The sequence below is a fragment of the Cibotium barometz genome, chromosome 36 (genome assembly GCF_041138505.1).
Source record: "Cibotium barometz isolate CiBa-2024 chromosome 36, ASM4113850v1, whole genome shotgun sequence".
NCBI classification, from domain to species: Eukaryota; Viridiplantae; Streptophyta; class Polypodiopsida; order Cyatheales; family Cibotiaceae; genus Cibotium; species Cibotium barometz.
Genome location: NC_141081.1, coordinates 33,771,361 through 33,777,360, shown reverse-complemented (window position 1 = coordinate 33,777,360; position 6,000 = coordinate 33,771,361).

Below are 6,000 nucleotides of genomic sequence, written 5' to 3'. Positions count from 1 at the left end.
TAAACTCCAAGCCACCCCATTGGATCCCCCGTCAAGTTGCTAGAATCAGAGGGCTTTTACAAAGGGAACCCGTCCATCTAGGTCCCTAAAACTTCACTGTTTGCACAACTCTAGAAGCCAAAAAGGTCCACGCATTGACCACAACATCCACTACCACCCTAAAAATCATTGTCATCTCATTGTGGATCTCGACCAAACTTCTAGAAGCACAAGGACTCAACGAAGGAAACCCCCACATTTGGGTGCCAAAATCAACACCCACTACCACCCTAAAAATCATTGTCATCTCATTGTGGATCCCGACCAAACTTCTAGAAGCACAAGGACTCAACGAAGGAAACCCCCACATCTGGGTGCCAAAATCAGACATCTCAACAGTATTGGGGATCACTAGTGAATGAGGCCTATGACCATTTTGGCTACAAGGGTCTCTCCCGAGACCATGGAGTTGTGGGCGCATCACTAAGAGTGAGTGAGGCCTATGATTGTAGTCTTAGGGGATCAATAGTGAGTGAGGCTTGTTGTAATTTGAGGTGGAAATACAAGTGAGGCATTCATGATAAAAAGGATATGATTGCATTATTCCATATGATCTTGTACGTCAACATTAAATAATCCTCGAAAATATTAAATTCTCGAGAAAAAGAATTATCATGATTTTTTCCTATTTTTTCCTAATTTTATAGGGCCTCAAAATATGATAATATTGAATTCCACTAAACCTATCTTATGGCATTCCAAACCTATATTTTTCTAGAAAATTTCCAGCAAATAAATTTACGAAAATACCATTGATATTTTAAAAATACCAATTTTTAGGATTTTTAAAAATAATTTCTAGAAAATTCCTAATTTTTTCTCAAATCCCATCATTCACGAAATTTCCAATTTCGCCCGACAATTCTCAAATCCAATGAAAAAATTTAATTTTAATGGATTTTTTAATTTTTTGGGTCAAAAATATATATTTTAAAGGAATTTGAATGGTCACACGGGCGCCCGAATGGACACACCACATGTGCCAAACTCCAACCCCACATTTTTTCAAAATTTAAAATAACCTTTGTCTAATTTTTCACTAATTTTCAAGAATTTTTTGACATTTTCAACTAACCCCGAACGCATTTAGAATACGAACGGTCAAAAATTTCGAAATTCCAATGGTTTTCCCGGAATACAGAAAGCCAAAAGTTTCGGGAAAATGAAAAGACAAAAAAAAATCAGAATGTGAAAGGTCAAAAGTTTCCGGAATACGGAAGGTCAAAAGATTTCCCGAAATTCGGAAAGCCAAAAGGTTTCAGGGAAAACGGAAAGCCAAAGGTTTTCCAAAAGATGAAAAGCCAAAAAAATTTTAAGAGAAAAAAAATCAGAAATTCCAAAGATTTTTTTTTCTCAAATCCCATAATTTCTCATAATTTTCAGGCTTTTTAAAGCTTTTTTTGAAATATTTTCAAAAGCTTTTTTTAAATAGAAAAACTTATTTTTTTTAAAAATAAAAAATATATTAATAAGCTTTAATATAAAGCTTATATAATTTTTTTATGGGGGGGTGACCATTTGTTTCGCCGGAGAGAGGGAGAAAACTCCCTCCTCTCCTTCTTCTCCCCTCTTTCCTCTCCTTCTTCTCCCTTCCATTCTCTCTCTGTTAACAGAGAGGTTAATTTTTTGATTAATTTTGTTAATCATAATTAACTCTTAATTATGATTAATATTAATAAAAATATTTTTTTAAAAGAGGTGGTTTATAAATGCGAGAGAAAATAGAAGAAAATTCAGAATTGAGAGACGAAGAGGGTCCCACGCACATGGGAGAGCATTCCATGCATCAACATGCTGCCCCCTATTGAATTTCAGTAGAAAATCGACAGAAATTTGATCGCATACCCGCGAAAAAAACCCACAAAAATATATATATAATACATTTTTAATCATAAAAATGCTCAAAAATTTTCTTAAAATTTAGGAAAAATTTCCTAAAAATTCTAGAAATTTAGGGAATCCATTCTACCAAAAATATCCACAATAAACTATGTGGTATTTTTGTAAAAATTTTCATTAATGCTTATTTTAAACCATAAAAAATAGAAAAAAATAGCATTAAACTCCACGAAATTCCCCTGCAACGTCGATTCGTCCATTGAATTGTAGTAACACGCGTTTCAATTGCCATATCGATGATCCGCGTGAAAATCATCAACATAAATCAACAGAATAACATTTATATTAGTAAATATTAAAATTTACTTCAAAAAAATCAACAACAATTAACTAGAGATTACTCTGATACCACTGTTAAAACCCTAAGATCTCTCTGGATAATTGTTATGCATAAACATACATAAATCAGACATAAACTCAACCACCCAACCACCCCCGAGCCCAAGGGATGTACACATGAATTATAAATGAAATACATCATACCTCTACCTTGATGTCCCATACCATGAAGAGGTATAACTCCAATCCAATAGCATGTAGCTATAGTGTGAAATGGTAGGTGAGTAGATATGGACCTCTACACAAGAGACCATAGTCTAAGTCTCCAAGCTCCCAAGCCTCCCTTGAGTGTGCCCCATGCCCCTATTATATAGGAAGGCTCTCAAGTGACTCTTGACTTTCCATTTCCCATGTGTGACCCTTGGATGCCTGACCCTAACCTTAACCCTTAAGGTTAGTCCTAACCCATGCTCCACTAGAGCTTGTTCCCATGCTCCCATGCTGCTCACAAACCTAATGTGGGTCAGCTTCCTAGTATATGCACACATAATGCATGAAATAGCAGTTTAAATGTTATAACTATGAGAACGGTTGGCCATGCCCAAGACTAAGTAGCCCTTGTAATCATTTATTTCATTTCTATTTAAGCTTTGGATACGCGTGTGAATAAGGATAGGATCATTTGTATAAATATCAATTTCTTATATAATGTAAAAACATAATTCTCCTTTGTGCTAATTGAGTCTTATGTTTATCTCCTTGCTCTCTTATGTGTCTATGGTGTGTGTGAGAGAGTTGAGAGGAGAGAGTGCTCTATTCTTGGTGCATGTTTCTCTTGTGCTTGTGTCTATGAGTGCAAGAGGAGAGAGGAGTGAGAGTCCTGTTTGGAGAAACGAAACAGCTTCAGGGAAGGAGGCAAAGAAGTGGAGCTAGCAACTGTTAAAAAGCATGGATCAAGCTCTTTTAATGATAAGACATGTACCTAATCGAAGCGTAATCCTACATTAATCACATCACTAATATAAGGTGGATAGAAAAGAAGAAAACTTAATGAGTGTGTAGACACAAAGATGAATTAGCTTGGATACATAAAGAGACTTGAGATAAGTGCAAGTGATATGTTTGCATTACTTGAAATATGCTCCTTTTCTAGGAGAAGGTATAATCCATTTTGGGTTTTTCTTGCACGTGGGACAATGCCCAACTCGTATCATGTTCTCTCTAGCTCTCATGTCACCTGAAATCTCAACACTTTCCCTTGATGGTGGCTTGACCTATCTTTAAGGCCTAGAGGTCATCTCTAAAAGTGAGGTCCCCCCCTTGATAGAGACTTGACCTATCTTTGAAGTCTAGAGTTCTCTTCTAAGAGTAGGATTATAGATTTTGGCTATTTCTTCTAAGAGTAGGGTTATAGAGGTCTCTTATAAGAGTAGGGTTATAGAGGTCTCTTATAAGAGTAGAGTTACAGATTTTGGCTATTTCTTCTACCTTGGCTACATCATCATTGCCAGAGAGTACGACATACAATGTTTTTTTAGAGGACAGTTTTGGAGCTAGAGGCATTTTTCCATTTATAGTTTGCACACATACACTCGCTTACTCATGTGGTTGCGGCATTTTTACACGGGCTACATTCTTCTCTTTCACATAAACTAGAATGCTCATTTTGTTGCTTAAAATTTTTTATCTTCATTTAAGATATTTCTCCTGGCTCTTACAAAACCACACATTTGTTTGCTCCTAACGGCATCATTACAAAGATTTTTAGTGTTGGTGATTTTTGCAAATGATGATGTCAATGATGTTTGTGGAAGCATAAGTTATTGATGATGATCCCTTTGACTTCTTGACTTTGGCTTGCGTGTTGTTGGGGGGTGAGTCAGCTCGCCGCACTTCTTCCCTTCCCTTCCCTTCCACACCAGTTGATGCTACGTACCATCGTGTGGTTAATTGCTTGTTGTCTCGTCTGTATGCAGACCTTTGTGCTTAGTTTTCTCTTGTGATTCACTTTGAGGAGGAGGAGGAGGAGGAGGAGGAGGAGCAGCAGCAGAGCAGGCAGGGTCTCATATCTTAGCCATTGGCCCTTTAGCAGCCCCGATGTGGCAGGTGTAGTTTGCAAACGGTCCCAGTTTTGAGAATCTAAGCTTCAGGTAAATCAGCTAAAATACTCAACGAACCTGGGCAGTAGATGTTGCTTTGGTGTTGCTCTCTATTGCCACGCTTCGTTCTTCTTGCCCTTCTTTTATAGAAATTATGCTGACAACTTCTCTCGTCCTCTTTCTCCCTTATACAACCTATTCTCTGCTCAGCTTGTATGTGCCGATACTTCTTTTACAGTGAGCTTCCAACTCTCAAGCTTGTGGTTTGGAGATGAGTGACAATAGCCACAAAATTAAAAAAGCTAAGCTGAGCTTCCAACTCTCAAGCTTGTGGTTTGGAGATGAGTGACAATAGCCACAAAATTAAAAAAGCTAAGCTAAGCTAGGAAAGCTAAACCTAGGCTATGATACCATGTTTAAAAAGCATGGATTAAGCTTTCCTAATGATAATACATCTACCTAATCAAAGCCTAATTTTACACTAATCACATCACTAATTTAAGGTGGATAGAAATGAAGAAAACTCATAATGAGTGTGTGCTAATTAAGATGCACTCAAGTAAACCTTATGAGTATTCAGACTATAACAGTTCCGATGAATAGTCATTAACTTCTGACAGTTATATGATTTCAGAGGATGATCTGGAATTGGGTTAATTACGTCTACCAGAAGTGGGCTCTTTTTATAGGAGAAGGTATAATCCACTTTGGGTTTTTCTTGCATGTGGGACGATACCGAACTCTTATCACATTCTCTCTAGTTTTCATGTCACCTCAAATCTCAACATCAACCACTTGTGTAGCTTGGAGTCTTCAAGAGATACGAGCTCAGAGTCGGAAAGTTCTCCACGACACGTTAAGCTAAGTATTATCCATTGCATTTGAGGAGGGGTAGTGTAGCCATTAAGACATCTCTACTCACAAGAATGTGTCTTGTCGTCGGATAGTAGATTCTATACTCTTTTCTTTCTAAGTTTTATCCCATAACAATGCATTTTAATTCTTTGTCATCCAACTTATTGCATTGTTGCTTAGGCACAAGAGCATTGCGCTCAGGCATAACAAGAGCATAAGCAAGACAACAAAAAATACACAAATGAGCTATAGAGGGCTTCATGTCATTCCAAGCTTAATAAGGGATAATTATCTATAAAGCCTTGTCTTGGTATCTATTTAGCACATAAGTCATATCTAACCAAAAACATGAGGCAAATCCTAGCCTTTAACTGTGTAATGTGCCATCTCCATGGGAAATCTATTCTTCCTCTTAGCCACACCATTTCATTGAGGTGTGTAAGGCACTGTGCATTAATGTTTTATGCCTCTTTCAGCCATATATGCATGAAACTCTTTTGACATATACTCCCCCTCTCAATCTTATGAAGGGTTCTAACTTTACATGTAGACACATTTTCATGTGGGAGGTTTGGAGACGGATGTCATAGTTACATTTAAAGTATCACCATCCAAAGTACATGTACTATAATGTGCTCGGCGAGACAAGGCCTACCTCAAATGCTAATAACAACATTCCAAAGCCCTTTCATAACTAGTACTTGATGCATCATATATGACCATAGTAGGTAGTTGGTCCTGTCAAGCTTATCCTTAGCGAAAAGCATCCTATATCACTACTGCCATTTAGTCTACAAGTGATAAATCTCTGACAAAAATTGTAAATGTC